General features: G+C 45.3%; 1 pseudogene; it reads right to left on the reverse strand.

The window, feature by feature from the left end:
- Positions 1 to 2,366: 2,366 nt before the first annotated feature.
- LOC114688232 lies at positions 2,367 to 8,068 on the reverse strand (annotated as a pseudogene).
- Between the last annotated feature and the right edge of the window lie 7,993 nt (positions 8,069 to 16,061).

Here is a 16,061-nt window from a genome sequence, read left to right on the forward strand (position 1 = left end):
CAGTTGTGAGCCACCACATGGGTTTCGCTTTCTTTGTAATAGCAGCAAATTCTCTCAATCATTGAGCAAGCCCTTTAATTTTAATTCTTAATATTATTGTGCGTGTGTGTTGGGGGCATGCCATGGTGTTTTCGTGGAGGTCTGTGGACAACTTTGTGGAATATTCTCCTTCCTCGTGGCTTTGTATTGCTTGTGCTGGGTTGCAAGACCCAAAAGCAACACCACCCCAGAACCAATATCCGATGCAAAACACAAAGGGGTTTATTGATAACAAGCAAGCTTGGGCTTGGTCCATGTCCAGCATCCCACACAGCGGGTGGAGGAAGATGATCCAAGCACTCACTTGAAGGGGTTTATTTTCATTTTTTTTCCCCCAGAGCTGGGGACTGAACCCAGGACCTTGCACTTGCTAGGCAAGTGCTCTACCACTGAGCTAAATCCCCAACCCCTTGAAGGGGTTTATATAGGAAAGGTTTACATGCAGCTTGAGATTGGATGAGGGGGTTAGGGGTGAGGTAGTTCTTTGAAGTTACTGGCTGAATTATAAGCATGAGGTTACTGATGGCTAACAGGATTCAGGGTATCTACAGAGACATAAGTTTTTACTCCTTATGTCCTGCTTTTGCTGAACCCAGGATACATACATTCAGATTTATTGTCCCAGTCCTACTCTCCTCTGAGGTCAGTGGAGCCCATTACTCCCCATATCCTGTTTTGCCAAGTCCAGGATACATGGATTTATTGTCCCAGCCTTGTAAGTTCAACTTCTGGTCACTTCTGAAACTGCTGGTCAGCAAATACCTTTGGAGGAGTCTCTCAAGATGGCTACTGATTTTTCCCTCTCAGTATGAGTTCCGGAAATTCGATTTGGGCTTGTCCTGAAAATATCTCTACTCACTGAACCACCTTCCCAACACTGTATTCCCTCTCCTTTCTTCTTTTACACTTAAAAATATGTGGGTGTGTTGCCGGGCGGTGGTGGCGCACGCCTTTAATCCCAGCACTCGGGAGGCAGAGGCAGGCGGATCTCTGTGAGTTCGAGGCCAGCCTGGGCTACCAAGTGAGTCCCAGGAAAGGCGCAAAGCTACACAGAGAAACCCTGTCTCGAAAAATCAAAAAAAAAAAAAAATGTGGGTGTGTGCACGAATATATGTGCCCCAGTTTTCTCTGTGCTGTGGGTTCTGGACGCTGAACTCATGAGGCTTGACAACAAATGCCTTCACATCCTGAGCCACCTCCCTGGGTCTTCTGTAGGTCAGGCTACCACTCGGCCACAGAGCAGAGAACCTCCGGGTTGTCTGCCTCTCACTCAAAGGCAAGGATTATGAGAGGATGCCACCATGCCAGCTCTTTCTGCATGTCTTTCGACAAGATAATCCCATTGTGTTGTGATCAGAACTTTGTTTGTGTGTGTTTGTTGTATGTTGTGTGTGTGTGTGTGTGGGGGGGCTTACTTGGATTGGATTCAGGCCCTCACAAATGCTAGAGAAGGAAATTACATCTTCTTATATAAATAATATACAAAATTATATGTTAGCTTTGGCTTGAATGCCTCATCCTCCTGCCTGCAAGTGCTACGATTAATGGTGTGTGCCACCACACCCTACACACCCTGTCTACAGCGATTTTTGTTTTGTTTTGTTTTTCGAGACAGGGTTTCTCTGTGTAGCTTTGGTGCCTGTCCTGGAACTCACTCTGTAGACCAGGCTGACCTTGAACTCACAGAGATCTGCCTGCCTCTGCCTCCCGGGTGCTGGGATTAAAGGCGTGCGCTGCGCTGCTTCTGCTGCCGCTGCGGCCGCTGCCACCGCTGCCCCGCCACCGCTGCCACCGCTGCCGCCGCTGCCGCCGCCGCCGCTGCTGCCGCGCGCCACCACCACCACCCGGCCTACAATGATTCTTTTTTTTTTTTTTCTTCTTCTTCTTCCAGTTTGTGGGCTCATACTTTATTGCACTTAAAATTTTGTACATCTGTTCCTGGATGATGCGTGTTCATTCATCTTTTAAACCCTCAAAGCTCACACAGGCCCCGGCACATGGTAGGCACTTGATAAATACCTGATCTTCAGAGCATGACCATTCATGCATCCACGATCCTTCTATTGTACAGTAGGCTGACATTCAGTTTAAATCCCCTATGCCTGTTCTGAAGAACACAAAATTCCTCAGTCAGCTTTGTAAAAAGTGAAAAACAGCTCTTGTTCAATTTCCAAATAAAGAGTGTGTCAAGCAGTTCCGTCAGAAACAAAATACTGACAGATATATATATATATATATATATTGCCTGCACACTGTTTCCTCACTGTCTTTAGCAAAGGATTCATCAGGCAAGAACACTGGTTTGGGATGCTAGACGGGCACTTCCTTCAGTGTTTGTCACATATAAAAGCTGTGTGTCGCGACCGAAGGTCTTCTACTGCCTTGTCCCCTATCATCATGCCTTTTGCTATTTCATCCTCTGACAGCAGTAACTTGGTTTCTGAGTCTTGGTGACTGTCGGTCTGACTGACAGGTAGGGCGGAGGCAGGACCGGTCTCTCCCAGGGGCTGAGCGGGATGGTGAGTGTCTGTGGCCCAGAGCCCTGCTGTCCACCGGAGAGAAACACACTGGGCCAGGATTCTTGTTGAAGCGGGAACTCACTTTATGGCATAAGGAGTGAGCTTATATAGGTTGGGGTGACAGGGGGATGGGGTGAGGATAGCAGAGATAATGCCGTCTCAGCAGTTACTAGGCAAAGGTCACTCTAGGTTGGGTAGTGCTGAGTCACTCGTATGCGGAAGTCATGTCCCAGGACAGGTCCAACCTCAAGCTAGGCTCAGGAAGTTTCCCCGGGCCTCATGCTGGGGGCCTTATGGGCCCCAACAGGTGACAATAACCACAAAGGACTCTATTGACTCAAATATATTGGACACCACCGCTTGGTGCTTATTAACTTCCAAAGCATTCCGAGCACGATTAATTATGATGGTGGGGTCAGTTCCCAGCTTAAGGGAATCTATAAATGCTTTGGGAACCCAATCTTTAGCCAGAGGAGAAAGCATTCTTATCTCCACTACAGCATTTATCATTCTGATTTGTGATTCCGGCTTGTATACAGGACCTCGCTAGATTGTGAGGTCCTTGACGGAAGGCAGTATCTTACTCATCTTTGTATTCCCAGTGCCTAGCTCATACAGAATGCAGAAAGGCCATCTCCAGATCAAGAGGAAAGCAAGCCAAGACTGGTTATAGGGGGTCAGATCTCTGGAAGAGAGCCCATCGTCTGCAGTGGGCCACCAGATGAGTGGATCTTGTGTTCAGGCACTTCAGAGACAGGAATATAGAAAGCTGATGTTAGTTAATTGGCCGCGTTGTGCTCTTACCCTGCAAGGAAATGTCACGAAACACGACAGAATCCGCTAACAAGAGTTTTATTAAAGATAAAGGGACAGAGAGTGTGCAGGCCTGTAGGAAACACATGTGTGGAGAAGAAGAAGGAACCGGGAACATGGTGCCTGATTTTAAAGGCTGGGCGTGCACAGGTCAACGTCACTACTCCACGCGTGCGCGTAGATCACATGGCCACGTTGCATGCCTACGTAGCCATGCCACATCAAGGATCCATCCTGGTCACGAGTGATGCACTGACCAGGAAATGGCTATCTTGATCTGGAACTGGCTAGGCGGAAGTGTCCAGGTCCCCGGGGAATCCTGGTGGCAAGAGATGCCCTGACCCTGAAATGGCGATCCTGACCTGGAACTGGCTAGGTGGAAGTATCCTCCTTGTGGGGGGGTGGGGGTGGTGGGTGGGTGGGGGGGGTGGGGGGGTGCATGTTGTGAACCCTTCAGCTGATACTGCTGAAGCCAGGTACAATATTGCAGAAGAGTCTAGTGGGTTGAGAGCCAGATCTGCAGCCTGCGGTAGTCCGTCAAAATGGCAAACTCTGCTGCCAGGAAGGTGCGGGCAGCAGCTGCCTCATGCTAGCTCCGCAATGCTTCAGCAAAGCCTGGAAGCACATTCTCTTTGGCCTCCGGACTCAGTTTCCCCGACTGGGCTGGGCCAGAAGGCCGAAGGGCCGACAGCCAGGTCTGGGGCGGGAAGTGGTGGGCATAGGGGAAGGCCGAGCGTGCTTGGTACAAGAGCCAGGAAGACCATGGCCAACGCTGTCCCGCTTTGCCCACTGCCGAAGTTGTCTAGAAAGCGGACAGCTTGCACTTCCAAAAGGACCTTGGTGCCTCCTGATTCATGCCAGCACCAATCGCCGGCCCCGCGTGCCCAGCCTGTCAGCAAAGCAAGCCACAGAACCTGAACGGAAGTTCAAGGATTGCTTACTCTGTGGAGACTTTTTTTTTAAAGACAGGGTTTCTCTGTGTAGTTAGTTTTGGTGCCTGTCCTGGATCTTGCTCTGTAGACCAGGCTGGCCTTGAACTGAGCAATCTGCCTGGCTCTGCCTCTGAGTGCTGGGATTAAAGGCGTGCGCCACCACCGGCCCCAACAGGGATTCCTGAAAGAGCTAGGTATGGTATACATATCTCTCGTCTCTGCATTTGGGAGACAGTTCAAGGTCAGCCTGGGTTACTCAGTGAATTTGAACCCATATACGGCTAACTGAATGCAAGTCTCAAAAGGGAACAGAAATGAATATTTAGCCAAGGTAATAGGCAAAATAGAGGTCTATTTGGGATAGGACATTTTTTTGTTTTGTTTTTGTTTTTGTTTTTTCGAGACAGGGTTTCTCTGTGTAGTCTTGGTGCTTGTCCTGGATCTCCCTCTGTAGACCAGGCTGGCCTTGAGCTCGGAGAGATCCGGCTGGCTCTGCCTCCTGAGTGCTGGAATTAAAGGCGTGTGCTACCACAACCCAGGAACATTCTTTTTAAATTACCTATTACTAACTACCTAAGGACCTTGGATATCCATCAGCTTAATCTAGCAGTGTTAAGGGTTTTAAAGGGCTCCTCTGAACTAAATGCCTTCATTTACATGATTGAAGGGCTGTTATCCACATCAGTGGCTCCTCTAAAAAGTAAACCTTATCGGGGTTGGGGATTTAGTTCAGTGGTAGAGGCTTGCCTAGCAAGTGCAAGGCCCTGGGTTTGATCCTCAGCACAAAAAAAGGTAAACCTTATCTAAGCAGGTAGTGAAGGCTATCACCTTTAATCCCAGCACTGAGGAAACTGAGACCACTCCTTTAATCCTAGCATACCTGCCTCTCAGGATTTGCAAGTTGTTCTCTGACCGCCACAGATAGGCTATTTTAGGCATGCTGTTTTAAGTGCTTGGGCACATGCACATGCTCGAAAGTCTCTCTCTGTCTCTCTCTGTCTTTCTCTGTCTCTCTCTCTCACACACACATACACACACACACATACACACAGAAGATGCTAAAGAGAATTGCTAAATGAACTAGAAATTTCAGCTCACCCATAGAATGACTTTGGTTCTTAATAACTTTTGGTTTTGCCCAATCACTGGGCAAGCTTTAGTGAAACATTTCACTATTAAGAGTTTGGAGCATATCAAGTTGATGAAAGAAAATGCTGACTGTACTTCCAAGAGGGGAGGCTAAAATCTGGGTTAGCCTATAGAAAAACGTCTGCCGTAAATCAAACAGCGAAGGCAAGATGAATAGGAATCTCACACACACCTTGAGTAAAACATCTCTGAACTGACGAAGATAGGTTTCTTCTGTATCCCAGAATCTAATTACTATTTATATGTATAATTCAGCTATTATTTGGCTTAAAAGGGAAATGTTATCATTTTTACTATTTTCCACAGAGAAAATAATTTCCAGTTTCTAATAACCTTGGACTTTTGAATTATACCTGTTTTTATGTTTAAAAAAAGAAGTCTGCCGGGCTGTGGTGGCACAGGCCTTTAATCCCAGCACTTGGGAGGCAGAGGCAGGTAGATCTTTGTGAATTCAAGGCCAGCCTGGTCTACAGAGCAAGATCCAGGAAAAGCACAAAGCTACACAGAGAAATCCTGTCAAGAAACAAAACAAAACAAAAAAGTCTGTATGATATACTGGTTTTGTGTGTTTTCTACCTACCTCCTATAATAAGAGAAGCATTTTTTACAGTTTATTTTGTTCAGTGATAGGATACTCAAATATGTAGAACAGTGCTTTGTACAGGGTTGGTACTTGTATTTGTTCAATAAATAAATTAAGACACTTTAAAAAAATAATAAAACGAAGAAGCTAGAAAAAAAAAAGAAATCCCAGCTCACTTCTATGTGTACAGCCAAAAGAATTGAAAGCTGGGAAGGTTAGGTCTCCCAGCATTTAGAAGATCAGGATGTCAGGGTCATCTTGGATTCCATAGGGAACTCTAAGCCAGCTTGAGCTACATGAGACTCCTCAAACCTCTTGCCAAAAAGTACCCCCATAAGGAAAACAGACAAACAAACCAACCAAGCCCAGAAAAGCCAGGTGTGGTGACATAGGTATAAGCCACCATTCTGATACAGAGGAAGTTGTGGTTGGTCTAGAACATACACATACACAAAGATCCTTCTGGTAAAGGCTTAGCTGGTAAAAGTATCTCCAAAGCCTAATAATCTGATTTCGACCCCCAGGACTCCCACAAGTTGTTATCAGATTTCCATATGAGCTCACACCATGTACGTACTCTCTACCACCAGCACATATACACACAATAAGTAAATAATTATAATATTTTTTTTTATGAACCAGGCTTGGTAGTGGCAAACCTTTAAGCCTGGCACTTGGGAAGTAGTGGCAGGCATTTATCTGTCAGTGAGAGGCCAACCTTGGTCTACATAGCAAGTTTCAGGCCAGCTAGGGTTACACATTGAGACCATGTTTCAAAAAGAAAAAAAAAATCAGAGCTGGGCATGGTGGTTCTGCTGTGTGGTATCTACTAAAGAAGTCTGCTTGGACATGGGTTTAAGCACATGGAAAGTGTTTATTAGATGTGTGACGACTACACCCAGTATTCAGGATTCTAGTGGAGCACCAAGCCTTTCTTAGGATGAGCTTTTAAGCACAAAAGCCATATTCTGGTTTGACATATTTTAGTTAACATGAACAGTTAGCTAGAAGCAAAACTACAGTACCCAAAAGCAAGATTAGAACATTTAGAAAATTTGCCAGATCTATGGACTTTAATCGATTAGGTCTTTGTTTTCATTTTGGTAGGTAGTACTGTCTATGTGTTGAGTTTTACAGCCTGAATAGTGCTTCCATCATGGAGTCAGTTGTGCTAAGAACTGGGTCCTGACACATTCACCACTGGTCTTCGTGAATGATACAAATCTTGGACTCATGCTTTAAAAGGTTCCGTTGGTCCTAAGGACTATTAATTTTACTGAACTGATACATAATTGTCTATATAGTTTAAGATGCAGTGTCCTCACCGTTAATCAATTCAGAATGAGAATTAAGGGCCCAGTCAGTGCTCATAGCAGACTAGTAGACAGGGGGACCAAGAGAACAGAGACTGGTTTAATTATTATTTACATCTTTGTCTTACTCATTTTTTTAAATAAGGTTTTCTCGAACCATGGCTAGATTTTTTTCCTAATTATTATTGCTCAATTAACATAGAAACAACAGGTTCTCCCAAAAGTCATACATACTTTCCTATCTCAGGACGAGTTTGTCTAAGCCTCTCCAATTTTGCAGGACCATGTCTGTAAGGGCATCTCACTGCTGTTTTAATTCAGAAATGGAAACTTTTAACACCTCTAGGTCCTGATCAACTGGTCGACTTAGTTTTGTAAATATCCGGGCCTTCCTGTGGCATAGAGTCGGACTCACCAGGTTTCCCATTTTCCTTTGATTTTTAATTTCCTTTCAGGCAGCAGTCAGGAACCATCCTTCTTCGTGGGTTGCTCAATGCGCATGCGTCATAGCAAAGGTACAGCTCGCCTGTGAGTGTTTTTTTTCCCCGAGTGCCTTGTGGGAAAGAGGTTCCTTTTGGTAATGGCTATGACCAGACAGATGACAGTTCCTTCAGCAAGTGTGGAAAAGAGAGACTTTTTTTTGTTGCCACTGGACAAGAAAGCTCTTCTAAGGAGCTGGGAGGCAGTGTTCATCTGAGCGCCCAGATCTTGAGGGTTCATGGTGCGAAGCAGGACCAGTTCGACTCCTACATCTCTCTAGAGCGCTTCTGGAGCGGGAGGTAAACTCAGATCTCAAGGCACAGCTGGGGAAACTCGATGTCACGGGGGCGGGGGTGGGGGCAAAAATGGTAGGTGATAGTGGTCGGAAAGGTATCATAATTTTTATAACGGTTCCTCTGCTGAAATGGTTTCAGAAAATCCAAGTTTGACTAGTTCTTGAACTGGAGAAAAAGTTTAGTGGAAAGACACGTCGTCTTTATTGCTCGAGGAGGCTTTTGCTTTAGCCAATTCTAAAGATCCATAGGAAAATAAGCAAAAAATGGCTTAGAAGCAACAAATCCCCAACAGCGTTTTAGTTCGTTTAGATGAAACACAGTATAATAACTGAGAGCACAAAATCAAAATGTTTTTCAGGTGTGTTTAAGAAGCTCATGGGCAAGGGTGTTCATTCTTTGAGTTTCAGTTGTCAACAAAATAACTAACATGTAATTCATAGTAATAATAACTAACTAATAATAATAATAATATATCCTAATAGAGTTTGGACATGATAGTGTGCATTGGTCAGGTACATTTTTTTTTTTTTTGGTTATTGTTGTTTCGGTTTGGTTTTTTAGGGTTTTTTTTTTTTTTTTTTCCCAGACAAGGTTTTTCTGTGTAACAGCCCTGACTGTCCTGGAAGACCAGGGGGTGGCCTGATCCCCTTGCCCTTGCTTCCCGGGTTTAAAAGTGTGCAACACTATGCCTTTGGAATAAAATTCTTGATCTTCCTGCCTTAGCCTCCAGCCTGCTGGAATTCTAGGAACATACCACTGCACTTTGTTTTAGAGACTGAGACAGGAGGATCATGACTTGAAGGGTTAGAATTGTTGACATAGATTCGGAGTCCTCAGCGCCAGAGGCCGCAGGTCCCCGTCCGCGGCCCCTCTCCGCCCTCCGGCCGCAGGGAGCCTAGCGCAGGCCCCGGATACCGTGTCCTGACTGAGGCCGGAGGGCTGAGGCCGCAGCACGGGGGTGGGCAGCCGCACCGAGGGAGGTGGAGAGGGGGCTTGCGGGAGTCACCCTTGCTGTGGCGGCCGCCGGTACCAGGAGTCAGACTGGGATGAGGAGCTGAGGCCGTCAGCTTCCTGCCTGACATAACTCACTTCAAGAAGGACACAATGTCAGAACATGGCATTAAGTGGGCCCGTGAATACTGTACATATGAAAATTGGCCGTCTGCAATCAAGTGTACTGTGTGCCGTGCCCAGAGACCCAGTGGAACAATTATTAGAGAAGATCCATTTAAAAGTGGTCCAAGTTGCCTGGCAGTGGTGGCGCACACCTTTAATCCCAGCACTCGGGAGGCAGAGGCAGGCGGATCTTTGTGAGTTCGAGGCCAGCCTGGTCTAGAGAGCGAGATGCAGGAAAGGCGCAAAGCTATGCAGGGAAACCCTGTCTAGAAAAACTAAAACTAAAAAAAAAAAAAAAAAAAAAAAAAAAAAAAAAAAAAAAAAAAGGCGTTAACAGCTTAGATGCAAGATTGTAAAACGTCAGTAGCGAACTTCTGCCCTCCGGGGTTCTCCCATTGTGCTGTAAGCCTGTATTTAAGACCTCCTCCCTCCTTCAATTAACGGCATTCGGCATTAAAAAAAAATTCCCACTCTGTGCCTATGTTCTAATAAAAGAAAAACTGTGAAAAAAAAAAATGGGACTGGAGTCAGGCAGTGGTGGCACACACCTTTAATCCCAGCACCCGAGAGGCAGAGCCAGGTGGAATTCTGTGAGTTCGAGGCCAGCCTGGTCTGCAGAGCGAGATCCAGGACAGCCAACAAAACTACGCAGAGAATCCCTGTCTTGAAAAACCAAACAAAAACAACAAAAATGGGGGGACTGGACTGATAGCTTAGAGGTTAAGAGCATTGGTTGTTCTTCCAGAGGACCAGGGTTAGATTTCTAGCGCTCACAATTCCAGTGCTAGGGGAACCCAAGCCCTCTGCTGACTTCCACTGGTGCTGCATATGCATTGTACAGCTTATGTGTTGCACACACACATAGGCAGAACACTCATACATATTATATGAAAAACAGGAACAACAAGAACAAAAAATCAGGGTGATATTTTCTAGTTCCATCCATTTGCCTGTAAATTTCATGCTGCCATTGTTTTTCTCTGCTGAGTAGTACTCCATTGTGTATATGTACCACATTTTCTTTATCCATTCTTCAGTTGATGGGCATCTAGGTTGTTTCCAGGTTCTGGCTATTACAAATAGTGCTGCTATGAACATAGTTGAGCATGTATCTTTATGGTATGACTGAGCATTCCTTAGGTATATGCCCAAGAGTGGTATGGCTGGGTCTTGAGGTAGATCGATTCCCAATTTTCTGAGAAACCACCATACTGATTTCCACAGTGGTTGTACAAGTTTGCATTCCCACCAACAGTGGAGGAGTGTTCCCTTTGCTCTGCATTCTCTCCAACATAGACTGTCCTTAGAGTTTTTGGTCATTGCCATTCTGACAGGTGTAAGGTGGTATCTCAGAGTCATTTTGATTTGCATTTCTCTGATGACTAAGGATGTTGAGCATTTCTTTAAATGTCTTTCAGTCATTTGAGATTCTTCTTTTGAGAATTCTCTATTTAGCTCTTTAGCCCATTTTTTAATTGGATTGTTCAGTATTTTGATGTCTAGTTTTTTGAGTTCTTTATATATTTTGGAGATCAGTCCTCTGTCAGATGTGGGGTTGGTGAAGTTCTTTTCCCATTCTGTAGGCTGTCGTTTTGTCTCATTGACCGTGTCTTTTGCCCTGCAAAAGTTTCTCAGTTTCAAGAGGACCCATTTATTAATTGTTGTTCTCAGTGTCTGTGCTACTGGTGTTATATTTAGGAAGTGATCTCCTATGCCAATGTGTTCAAGACTACTTCCTACTTTCTCTTCTAGCAGGTTCAGAGTAGCTGGATTTATGTTGAGGTCCTTGATCCACTTGGACTTAAGTTTTGTGCATGGTGACAGATATGGATCTATTTGTAATCTTTTACATATTGACATCCAGTTAGAATTTTGCTTTTTATTTTTTTTTTCGAGACCGGGTTTCTTTGTGTAGCTTTGGATCCTGTCCTGGAACTCACTCTGTAAAACCAAGCTGGCCTCAAACTCACAGAGATCTGCCTGCCTCTGCTGGGATTAAAGGTGTGTGCCACCGCCACCAGCAGCAGCAGCAGCAATCATTTTGCTTTTTAAAGATAAGATTTTTATTTTATGTGCATTTATATTTTCCACATAATATAAATATATATGTGAACACACACACAATACATATACACACATATCATATATATGTGAGTGCATATGAGTGCCTCCGGAGGCCATCAAAGGTGGTGGATCTCCTGAACTTGGATTTAAAGAGGGTTATGAGCCTCCATATGGGTGTGTGCTGGGAATCAAACCCTGCAAGCGCTATTAAATGCTGAGTCATCTCTCCAGCCCCTCATCTTGCTTTTTGACACAGGGCCTCACTATATAGCTCAGGCTGGCCTGTGACTTCTGCCTCAGCCTTGAGTGCTGGGGTCCAGGTTTGTGCCACTGTGGGCCTGCTTTAATTATCAATTAACTGTCGACTGCCAGTAGCATCCAAGAGATCCGAAGTTCAATGCTTAGTACTTTTAAAAACAACAACACAGGAATCTGGGCATTGTAGAATAACCCCAAGAATCTCAGAATTCTGGAGGCAGAGGCAAGAAAAGAGAGACCCTGACTCAAAAACAAACACACACAGTGTCAAGTGTGATGACACATGCCTTTAGTCCCAGGTCTCCAAAGGCAGAGCCATGTGGATATAAGTTTCAGGCCAGCTTTGTCTACATCGTGAATTCCAGGCCAGCATCAGCTAGTTAGTCAGATCCTGTCTCAAAGCTAAACAAAACAGAAATCTAGAGTGCTTGTGGATTCTTTTAATACCAGCACTTAGGGGGTAGAGGCAGGAGGATGGCAAGTTGCAATTGCACAGTGAGCTGGAGTCTTCACTGGGTTACACTGAGAGCAAACCTCACTGAACAATAAAAACACGGGACATGGCAAGACCCCCCAAGACATGCACCATAACAATTTCTGTTCTGCAGGTGACGAAATTACAACTTAGGTGTGAAGGGCTCAGCCTTCTGCTTCCACAGAGGTAGGTTGGGACCTCCGCTCTGGGGTGCCTAACACTGCGCCCTGGTGATGGGAGAATGCCTTTTTGTATGCTGTGAATGTGTTGCTCTGATTGGTTTAATAATAAAGCTGTTTGGCCAATGGTGAGGCAGAATAGGGATAGGAGGGACATTCTGACCAGAGAGAGGGGAGGAGAAAGGCAGAGCAGATTGGACGCTGCCCGTCGCTGCCATGAGAAGCAAGATGTCAAGATACCGTAAGCCAGGAGCCATGTGGCAAAGTATGGATTTATAGAAATGGGTTAATTTCCTGTTTTTTATGTTCAGAAAAAAAAAAAAGAACCTTCTGCCAACTGGTAACACCTTAACGTATTTTTGCCACCTCTAGTTGGTTACTTTTTTTAATGACGAGGTGGTACACAGTCGGCACAACATTCAGTGGGTGAGGACCCAGGAAAAGCCATCACCGTCACCTACAGAGCCTCACTGTTCTTAGAACTTCTGCATACACTTTGCCAAATTCCTTCTACTTCTGAAAGCCAGACCTGAACACCCAGGAGCTGGTGGTGCTTGACTAGCAAGCCAGGAGCCTGGGTGTGGTGGCACCAGACAGTTGGCACAACACGTGAGTGTGGAGGCAGGAGGATCAAGGTCATCGATCTGAGCTATAGGAGGCTCAGGGAAGGAAGAACGGAGGGGAAAAATGTAGGGAGGGAAGAAAGGCCAGGAGCTGCCTTCAGTTTTGTGTGTTTGTCCTACACCACCTGTCCAAACAAAAGGCCGGATGGTGGGGAGTATTATTTTAAGGTGTCTTAACATATTTTTTTCTCCTGCTTTTGTTAGCAATGCAAAGACATGCTACATTTGTTTGATTAAATAAAATTAACCCGTGGTCAAAGAAAAGAAATTGGTTAATTTAAGATGTAAGATCTAGCTAGCAAGGAGCCTGAGCCAGTGGGACAGACAGTGTGTAATTAATATAAGCCTCCCTGTGTTCCTTTGGGTCTGCGGTGCGGGACCACGGGCCGCTAGAGCAGGGAGGGGAAAGGAAAACTTCCAGCCACACCCTGGTGTTGATGCAGACTCGCCTCATACAGCTGAATCCTCTGTCTAACCTTCTGTCCCTTCCCCAGCACCACCACCCACCATGCCCCACCCCACCGAGGCTCACCTTGGAGATGGCCTCTAGTCATTTCTGCTTTCTGGCGTCTGTAAGGGAACGGGGACCTGGGCAGCCACGGAGCTTTTGCCATGCTTTCTGGGCTGTGACCTTTGATGAAATATAACCTGGGTTAAATCTCCTTTCTGGGACCTGCCCCCCCCCCCCACCCCCATTCTAGACTATCAGTCTGCATTTAACAGCACATGATGGTTTTTATAATCGTCAATTTGGTAAAAGCCCTGAGCCCACAGGTGGGGAGAGAGAAGACAAAACTCAGGACACAGGATGCTTTTCTTTCAAAGCAGCTGGAAGCAGCCTCACCTGTATGTACATCTACGCTTTTTTTTTTTTTTTTTTTTTTTTTCGAGACAGGGTTTCTCTGTGTAGTCTTGGTGCCTGTCCTAGATCTTGCTCTGTAGACCAGACTGGCCTCGAACTCACAGAGATCAGCTTGGCTCTGCCTCCTGAGTGTGGGGATTAAAGGCATGTGCCACCACCGCCTGGTCAGATCCAGATTATTCTCTATCTCTGTCTCCCTGCCTCTCTTCAGTTTTCTTTTTGTTTGTTTATTTTTGGATTTTTGAGATAGTGTTTCTCTATGTAGCCTTGGCTGTTCTAGAACTTGCTCTTTAGACCAGGCTGGCCTCAAACTCACAGAAATATGCCTACCTCTGTCTCCCAAGTGATCTGGTTCCCTCTCTTTTTTTTGTTTTTGTTTCTGCTTTTTTTTTTGTGTGTGTGTGTGTGTGTGTGTGAGGGTTTCTCTGTGTAGCTTTGGAGCCTGTTCTGGAACTCACTCTGTAGCCTAGGCTGTCCTCGAACTCAGAGATCCTCCTGCGTCTGCCTCCTGAGTGCTGGGATTAAAGGCGTGTGCCACCACCACCCGGCCTCTTCTTATTTCTAATTTTATTAAAATTTTTTTTAAATGTTTGGATATTTTGTCTGCATGTTTGCCTATGTACCGTTTGTATGCCTGGTACTTGGCTAAGGCCAGAAGAGGGTGTTGGGTCTCCTAGAACTCGAGTTACAGGTGGTTGTGAGCAATCATGTTGGTCCTGGGAATTGAACCTTGGTCCTCTAGAAGAGCAAACCATTACTCTTAACTAAGCCAGCCATCCAGTCCTCTAAAATATGTATTTTGTGTGTGTATGTGTGAGCATGCCCATGATGCGACATGAGTGTGGAGGCCAAGGGTCACTTGTGGGATTGGTTCACCTCTTCCACTGTGTGCATCCAAGAGATTGAACTCAGGTTGTCAAGCTTCATAGCCAAATCGCCCCCACCTGCTCAACCACCTTGCCAGCCCCACTACCTGTTCTCTTCTTTCTTTTAATATATTGAGACATATAATATATTAATATGTATGAAATACTGTATTTTCCAATCATGTTTCCATTTGCGCTTATGTGCTAGGTAGGTGCACATGAACACAGATGCCATCAGAGTCATCAGAGCTGGAGTTACACACACATATGTGAGATACATACATATGTGAGATACATACGACATGTGCTCGTACATATAAACAATGCTCTTACTGTGGGAGGGTGTATGTTGCTCAGTGGCAGAGAGAGTTAGCTCAGCATGAACAGTGCCCTAGGTTTGACCCCCAGAACTACTATAAGAGAAAAACCAAAAACTAAAGCACACACGCTGGGCTTCGTCGGTGTGCATTTGTAATCCCAGCACTGGGGAGGCAGCTGCTCAAAGACTGCCACAGGTTTAAGGCCAGCCTGGGTCCAGAGCAAGTTCGAGGCTCTCAAACACTATATATCTATATCTATGTCTATGTCTATGTCTATGTCTATGTCTATGTCTATGTCTATGTCTATATGTCTATGTCTATATCTATATAGATATAGATATAGTTTGGTTCTGTCTAACAAACAAGCACCCAGAACCAAACAAAAGGCTGTATGTGTGTGTGTGTGTGTGTGTGTGTGTGTGTGTGTGTGTGTGTGTGTGTGTGTGTGTGTGTGTGTGTGTGTGTGTGTGTGTGTTTGGGGTGGAGATGTAGCTCAAGTTAGTTGAGTGTTCGGCTAGCATGGCTTGCCTCAGCTTCTCCCAGGGAGGAGGAAACAGGTGTGTCTATATTCCCCAGATAGGACACCAATGATGATCCAGAGTAAGGATTACACTGAAGTCAAACCTGATAAATCAGTGTGTTTATTGGGCTTACTGACAGATCATGGGTAACCCCCAAACAGCGTATCGTAGTCAATGTTCTATTACTATGATGGGACACCATGACCATGACAACTGTTGTTCGAAATCTAATAGGTCTTACAATAAAAAACCCAGAACCAGATGTTGGGGTAAATGCTGAAAGGTCAGAGAGACAAAGGAACTGCCTGGCCTCTATGTTTAATCTCCTGGCTTGTTCTGCTCTCTGATCTTCAGGCAAATTTTATTAGGGTACCCAATATAGCACCACAAGCAACTTCTTTTTTTTTTTGATTTTTCAAGACAGAGTTTCTCAGTGTAACAAACAGCCCTGACTGTCCTGGAACTCTCTTTGTAGACAAGGCTGTCATTGAACTCACAGAGATGTGCCTGCCTCGGAGTGCTAGGATTAAAGGTGTGTCACCATGACCAGCTTTTTTTTTTTTTTTTTTTTCTGGAGCTGAGGACCGAACCCAGGGCCTTGTGCTTGCTAGGCAAGCGCTCTACTACTGAGCTAAATCCCCAACCCCCTGTTT

This window comes from Peromyscus leucopus, chromosome 1 (genome assembly GCF_004664715.2).
Source record: "Peromyscus leucopus breed LL Stock chromosome 1, UCI_PerLeu_2.1, whole genome shotgun sequence".
NCBI lineage: Eukaryota > Metazoa > Chordata > Mammalia > Rodentia > Cricetidae > Peromyscus > Peromyscus leucopus.